The following is an 8,657-nucleotide window of genomic DNA, read 5'->3' on the forward strand; positions in this document are numbered from 1 at the left end:
ACTAGATCATCATGCATAGCATATTTTTGCATTTTGGTTGATCCTAGAAATTTCACGCAACTCAAGGACCCACGGAGAGAGTTGGAGATTTTGTTATTTTCATATTTGAGTTCTCTCAAATGTTGGAAAAGAGGATCATTTGATTTATATATTTCATCTTCAATTATTTTCCTATATCAAAAATGGGAGAGGGAATAATATGACTTTCCCAAAAATTTAGGAAAATGAAGATCTAATGGATAAATCAATTTTTCTTTTCCGGTGTTTATTTTGCAATTTATTTGGATAGGGAAAAATGCGCGTTTTCAAAATTTGCATTCTAGGTCCGGAGCAAAGTTCATTTTGTTCGGCTCATTTTTAGGAGTCGGGGAAAATTTACTTTAGAATTTTTGGAGTTCGTTTAGTTTTCTTTTTTTTGTTTTTCTGCGCGCAGAACAAAAAAAAAGAGGAGCAGCGCCTCGCCTGGGCCAAGGCCCAGCCGGCCAGTCCGGCCTCCTCCCTGCGCGCGCCGAGTCCTAGTAGGACTCCAGGCCGCCGCCGCCTTGCCTCTTGCCCCCTCCCCAAGAAACCCCCCCCCTCCTAGTATAAATACCTAGCCACCCCCCCTCTCCTCACATCAAGCCGCAGCAAGCAGCAGCAGCAGCAGCCACCGCCGTCGCCGCCGCCTAGCCGCCGCCGCCTTAAGCCGCCGCCGCCGCCTAGCTGCCGCCGCCGCCGGAGCCCTTCACCGGAGCCTCGTCGAGGTAGCCGCGCCTCTCTCTTTTTCCTCGCCTCGGTTCGGTTTTTATTTTTTTTGAAACCGTTCCGGTTCTTTTCTTTTCTTCCGGTTTTTGTTTCGGTTTTCTTCCGAAACCCTAGATCGGTTTTCCGTTTCTTTTCGGTTTCTTTTCCGAAACCCTAGATTTGTTTTCGTTCTTCTTTCGGACCGTTCGTCTCAACGAACGTGATCACCAATTATTCTTGGTTAACGAACGTCCGTTCGTTTAACCGTTCGTCTCTTTCTTTTCGTCAGATTTATTCCGCGATCGTGATCTCAGATCCGATCTTCGTTCTAGTCTTTCTTCCCTCTCGTTTATCAGAATCATGTGATTCAAGCGCCTGGAGTTTCGTTTCGAAACCGCCGTTCCGTCTAATCAACTTAAACAAGTTTTTGCTACGGTAAAATTTGACCTAGTTTCAACTTGCTAGAACCGAATTGTTTTCTTCCGCCGTTTGTTTTCCGGTTCTTTGTTCGGTTCGTTCTTTCTTTGCAACCGGAGTTCTTAAGTTGAACTTTCTGGTTCATTCTCTTATTCGAGTTTTACCTGTGCATTAGATGAGTACTTATTGTGTGCTTGTTGTTTGTCTGTGATAGATCACCCGGATTGCGCCGCTTGTTACTTCGAAACCCTAGGTCTCGCGGATCATCAGCAAGGCAAGTAACACTTTGATCATACCTTTTCTACAACCGATGTTTTATTGCATTAGATCAATCCTCTCACATTGCATAATTAAGATCTAATTAAATTGTGGGACGGGAAGTAGATGAGGTAGTACCTATCACCTGTATTACTATGAAACCTTTAGGAGTTACTTCTACGTTGCTTATTATGCCATGCTATGCTAGTAGACGTGGATTGGGTGAGTGATATCCATGACAGATGTGAGTTGATAATTTTAATGGTTTATCTAAGGTGGCCACTTAAACACACATCTGGGTGGATTGAGGCACCTGATGTCTATCAGGACTTGCCTGTTTTATTTTGGACCGCCACCCAGGCTCAAAGGGATCATAAGATCATTCATACTAGAAACTTCCGTGTGCAGCCACAAGCCATTATGGGCTCTGGCATAGTTGACTAAGTCGTGCGAACTCTTACAGTGGTAGACTAGCAGATGTAGGGGATGTAGGTGTACCGGTCTACCCGATCGTAAGGTGCTAGCGCTTCTAAAAGACTATGTCTCGGTCATCCGTTTCTCAAACACCATGTAGTGCGAGAAATCCAACGGAGGCGATCGAGTCTTATGGGGAAAAGTGCGCAAACCTCTGCAGAGTGTACAAACTAATCATGATTAGCCGTGTCCCCGGTTATGGACAACTTGAGTATCTAGTACTTGAATATCATGTGAATCTCATCATGTTACTTCTAATTAATGTTGTTGGGTTTTTAATTGTTACTTTAATTGGGATTGAGAATGCTGTCAACCATTCTCAATGTTTAACAACCACCATGATAGTTAAATAAATTTATTCCTTTGCAGTAGGGAAAAACTGGCTTTACGCAAAAACTGTAACCATAGAGCCTTCCACCAGCCATATATGCATATAGTATAGCTGTTTCATTCCATTACTCTCTATGTGTTACATTGCCAGCATATTCCATGTGCTGACCCATTTTTGGGCTGCAACTTCTCATGTTGCAGACTTTTCAGACGACAAGTAAGGTGCTTTTTAGGTCGTGGTTCTATACTCAGTGATGCCGTTGGAGTTGATAGACCCATTTATCTTCCGAGTCTTCCGCCGTTATCGTTATTAGATGGCCTTAAGCCATATTTATTGTAATAAGTTCTCTTTCAGACAACGATGTAATAAGTGTGTGATTGCCACTCTGCTATAAATCCTTCGATGTACTGTGTGGTGTCAGCATTACTGATCCAGGGATGACACCTGAGCACAGAGCACTTGATCCATTCGGGTGGGGTCGCGATAGAGATGGTATCAGAGCACACGCTGATTGTAGGACACGACCACTAAGTTAAAGCCATAGAACACCATTCTCTTCTCATTTTCTAACTCCTCATCTCTTCTACTCTTTTAGGATGACGCACGCGAAGATTAAGTACGCTCAACCGGATGAAAGCACACCTTTTGGTTTGCACTTGAAGGAAGTCACCAAGTACCTGAATATCGGATTACCAAGCTTCACGGGAACCTTCAACGCCACTCTTCCTGAAGAGGAGCGCTGGAAGATTCAAGCTCACGTTCCAGGAAGAACATTTGCACCAATCACGAAGCCCATAGATAGTGTTTTCAATGCACCAACCTGGAGTCTGGGAAAGAGCATGGCAGCTCATATCACCATAGGACGCATTGGAGAAGTTTATCAAGAAGACCTCAAGGACACTATCTACCAGATTTGCGGACGCCGAGATGAACAATGGGAGTTAGTCAGCACCAAGAAGGATAGATCCATTGCATCTTTCATCCAGGAGTTAAACCAGCACATTCGCCGCCACGAGAACCAGATGTGCAATGATATGATAGAGTTGAAGAATGCGAAGGCAAGGATCATCGAGCTAGAAGGAGAACTGAAGTCTACACGCAAGGACTACATGGACGAGATCGTAGCTCTAGCAAGGCACAATGGCGATCTTAAGCAGGAGATTGAAGAACTCAAGAGGAAGTTAGTATCCACGGAGGAAGACGAGTACGTCGCATGTCCAGACAACTACATCATCATCGACGACACTGATTCGGATCCAAGTGAACCCGACTTTGAAGACGAAGCAGGAGCAGATATCATGGAGTCTTCCACCGGTTCAAATTTCTAGATGACCACCAGATAGTAGTAGTATTTCCCCCATGTAAACATTATAGTCGAGCACTTCTGCGATAGTTTTAGACCGATTGTAAGCCCTTGTTTGATTGAATGAGTGATTTTGTGTGCATTTGCTCATGTGCATTGGGGTAGTGTTTTCCCTTTAGACCTCACTCTATTCTTAATTCTCGTCTTTTCTAAACCCTCAGATGCCTCCGAGACGTGATAATGGATTCCCACCGGAGCTCACTCAGTTGATTCAGCAACAGAATCAATTGATGCAGATGTTAGTCCAGAACCAACAGAACAACAACAACAACCCACCACCACCACCACCTTTTGACCACTTAGCCCGTTTCCTTAGGCTAAATCCGTCGGTGTTTTCCAGTAGCACCGAGCCAATAGTAGCAGACGATTGGCTCCGCAAGATAGGAAGGGAGTTGACCACTGCAGGATGTACGGATGGTGAGAAAGTGAAGTTTGCCGCACACCAGCTTGACGGACCCGCGGCAGCATGGTGGGAGAATTTCACAGCCGCTTACCCAGTTGACACTGTCACATGGGATCAGTTTCAGCAAGCTTTCCGCACTGCCCATGTTTCAGCAGGAGCTATGGCCATAAAGAAGCGTGAGTTTCGCAACTTACGCCAAGGAGGAAGGACAGTTGGCCAGTACGTTGACGACTTTAGCAAGTTAGCACATTATGCCCCAGATGACGTTGCTACGGATGCAGCTAAGCAGGAGAAGTTTCTGGAAGGATTGAATGATGAACTAAGCATGCAGTTGATGGTAGCGAGTTTCAACAACTACCAGGAGTTGGTAGATCGATTGAGATCCGCAAGAGGAAATATGGACAGGGGAAGTATAACTCTGGAGCCCAGCAGAAGCCTCGTTTTGCCCTAAACCGGGATTTCAGTTTCAGCACACCCATGGAGGAGGTAGCTCGCACAACCATAATGGCCACAAGAATGGTAATGGGAATGGAGGAAGCAACGGCCAGAACAAGACCACCCCATCGACCCCAGCCAAGAAGGATTTGAGCCACATCACTTGCTATAAGTGTTCCAAGCCAGGGCATTATGCAAATGAATGTCCTGAAGGCCAGAATGGAAATGGCAATGGAAGCTCTGGGAAGAAGCCGAACCCTTTCAATAGGGGACAGGTGAACCACGTTAATGTGGAGGAGATTGAAGATCAGCCCGATGCAGTAATAGGTAAGTTTTTGGTTAAGTCATTTACTACACTCGTTCTTTTTGATACTAGTGCATCGCATTCATACATATCAAGGGGATTTGTGGAAAAGTATAGCCTGCCCACTAGGATTCTTAAAACACCTATGCTAGTAAGCTCACCAGGAGCAGAGTACATGGCCAGACAAGGATGTTTCCAAGTGCCATTAGGTATAGGAAGGCATGTTTTCCCAACGGATTTAATTATTCTGGAATCCCAAGGTCTGGATGTGATTCTTGGTATGGATTGGCTGTCGATGTATGGAGGAAACATCGATTGCGCCAGTAAGACAATTTTGCTTACCACACCAGAAGGAAGAAGGATCAAGTATGTATCCCGGCATGTGCCAAACAGGACACAAGTAAATTCCTTATCAGGAGTTGTGCAGGAGGAAGTACCAATGGTAAAGGATTTTCCTGATGTATTTCCTGAGGAATTACCAGGCATGCCACCGAACAGAGACATTGAGTTTTTGATTGAGTTATTGCCAGGTACAGGCCCAATATCGAAGCGACCGTACCGGATGCCAGCAAAGAATTTGGTGGAAATTAAGAAACAGATTAAGGAGTTATTGGATAAAGGTTACATTCGCCCAAGTTCTTCACCTTGGGGATCACTCGTACTTCTAGTGGAAAAGAAGGATGGATCATTAAGGATGGTTGTAGATTATCGAGGATTGAATGAAGTAACCATCAAGAACAAGTACCCACTGCCAATGACCAACGATCTGTTTGATCGGTTGCAAGGAGCTAAAGTGTTTTCCAAGATCGATTTGCGATCAGGGTACCATCAATTGAAGATTCAAGAGCAGGACATACCTAAGACAGCATTCACCACGAGATATGGACTGTATGAGTATACCGTTATGTCATTTGGATTGACTAACGCACCTGCCTATTTTATGAACCTGATGAACAAAGTGTTTATGGAGTTTTTGGATAAGTTTGTCGTAGTGTTCATTGATGACATTCTGGTTTATTCAAAGAATGAAGAGGAGCATAAGGAACATTTGCGTTTGGTTTTGGAGGAACTAAGGGAACATCAGTTATATGCCAAATTCAGCAAATGTGAGTTTTGGTTGAAGGAAGTTGGATTCCTCGGACACGTTATATCTGGAGAAGGTATAGCAGTTGACCCCACTAAGGTTGAGACAGTAACCGAATGGGAATCACCAACGACAGTTGGAGAGATCCGGAGTTTTCTTGGACTCGCAGGATACTACCGGAGATTCATTGAGAGTTTCTCAAAGATTGCAATGCCTATGACTGAATTGTTGAAGAAGGATACTAAGTTCAGATGGACTGAGGAGTGTGAGGCTAGTTTCCAGGAATTGAAGAAACGTTTGGTTACCTCACCAGTATTGATTTTGCCAGATCAGACCAAGGATTATGAGGTGTATTGCGACGCTTCACGTCGAGGACTTGGAGCAGTGCTTATGCAGGAAGGAAGAGTTGTTTCGTATGCTTCACGACAACTGAAGCCTCATGAGTTGAATTATGCCACGCATGATTTGGAGTTAGCAGCCGTAGTGCATGCATTAAAGACGTGGAGACATTTCCTCATTGGAAATCATTGTGAGGTGTACACGGATCATAAGAGTTTGAAGTACATTTTCACGCAGAAGGAGTTGAACCTCCGACAAAGGAGATGGTTGGAGCTCATCAAGGATTATGACATGAGATTGCATTACCATCCCGGAAAAGCTAATGTAGTAGATGACGCATTGAGCCGTAATAGCCATGTCAATACTCTAATGACGGGGAAAATACCCAAGGAGTTAGCAGAAAACCTTCGTGAGCTATGTTTGGAAATAGTTCCGAGAGGCTATGTAGCAGCATTGGAGATTCAGTCAACATTGATGGATAAAATCAGAGAAGCTCAAAAATCCGACAAGGAGATTGCTGCTATAAAAGAGAAATTGAGCGAAGGAAAAGCAAAGGGATTTTGTGAGGATGAGCACGACACCCTATGGTTTGAAGACCGTTTTTATGTGCCAAATGACCCGGAGATCAGGAAGTTGATTTTGCAAGAGGCACATGATTCACCGTATTCGATTCACCCAGGGAATACCAAGATGTATTTGGATTTAAAGGAAACATTCTGGTGGACCGGAATGAAGAAGGATATTGCAGCATATGTAGCAGTTTGTGACGTATGTCAGAGAGTAAAGGCAGAGCATCAGAAGCCAGCAGGATTGTTACAACCATTGCCGATACCCGAATGGAAGTGGGATAAGATAGGCATGGATTTTATCACGGGACTACCCAGGACAAAGGCAGGCTACGATTCGATATGGGTAGTAGTTGATCGTTTGACGAAGGTAGCACATTTTATTCCAGTTAAGACCACTTACACCAGTGCTAAGTTGGCAAAGATATACATGACTAGGATCATTTGTTTGCATGGAGTTCCGAGGAGTATTGTCTCAGATAGAGGAACCCAATTTACCTCAAAGTTTTGGAATCAGTTGCATGAAACTTTGGGAACTAGACTAGAGTTCAACACAGCTTTTCACCCACAGACGGATGGACAGACCGAGAGAGTCAATCAAATTTTGGAAGATATGCTGAGAGCTTGTGCACTAGATTATGGATCTAGCTGGGACGATAACTTGCCGTATGCGGAGTTTTCCTACAACAATAGTTAACAAACCAGTTTGAAGATGGCACCTTTCGAAGCTTTATACGGAAGGAGGTGCAGGACACCGTTGTCATGGACGAAGTTGGAGACTGTCAATTCTTTGGACCAGATTTGATTAAGGAGTCTGAACGGAAAGTTAAGTTGATTCGCGATAGGCTCAAGGTAGCCCAGTCCAGGCAGAAGAGCTACGCAGATTCTAAACGCAAGGAGACAGTTTACGAAACTGGAGACAGAGTTTATCTCCGAGTATCCCTACTTCGAGGAGTTAAGCGCTTTGGAGTTAAGGGAAAATTAGCACCGCGTTTCGTTGGACCATATAAGATCTTGCAACGTATGGGAGAAGTCGCTTATAAGTTGGAATTACCAGAGGAACTGTCAGGAGTTCATGATGTATTCCATGTTTCTCAGCTGAAGAAATGTCATGCCGAGATGGCGGAGGTACCGCTAAGAGATACCGTGCCACTCGAAGCGATTCAGTTGAAGGATGACTTAACGTATGAGGAGAAACCAGTCAAGATTCTCGATTATGCCAGCAGAGTTACTCGCAGCAAGGTTATCAAGTTTTGCAAAGTTCAGTGCAACCACCACTCAGAGGATGAAGCCACCTGGGAGAGAGAAGAAGATTTGCTCAAGGACCACCCTCACCTATTTTCTAGCCAACCCGAATCTCGAGGGCGAGATTCATCTTAAGGGGGGTAGGTTTGTAACATCCCAAATTTTCAATTTGGAACGTTATACACTAGATCATCATGCATAGCATATTTTTGCATTTTGGTTGATCCTAGAAATTTCACGCAACTCAAGGACCCACGGAGAGAGTTGGAGATTTCATTATTTTCATATTTGAGTTCTCTCAAATGTTGGAAAAGAGGATCATTTGATTTATATATTTCATCTTCAATTATTTTCCTATATCAAAAATGGGAGAGGGAATAATATGACTTTCCCAAAAATTTAGGAAAATGAAGATCTAATGGATAAATCAATTTTTGTTTTCCGGTGTTTATTTTGCAATTTATTTGGATAGGGAAAAATGCGCGTTTTCAAAAATTGCATTCTAGGTCCGGAGCAAAGTTCATTTTGTTCGGCTCATTTTTAGGAGTCGGGAAAAATTTACTTTAGAATTTTTGGAGTTCGTTTAGTTTTCTTTTTTTTTGTGTTTCTGCGCGCGGAACAAAAAAAAAAGAGGAGCAGCGCCCCGCCTGGGCCAAGGCCCAGCCGGCCAGGCCGGCCTCCTCCCTGCGCGCGCTGAGTCCTAGTAGGACTCCAG

The sequence above is a fragment of the Triticum dicoccoides genome, chromosome 1A (assembly GCF_002162155.2).
Source record: "Triticum dicoccoides isolate Atlit2015 ecotype Zavitan chromosome 1A, WEW_v2.0, whole genome shotgun sequence".
Lineage (NCBI taxonomy): Eukaryota > Viridiplantae > Streptophyta > Magnoliopsida > Poales > Poaceae > Triticum > Triticum dicoccoides.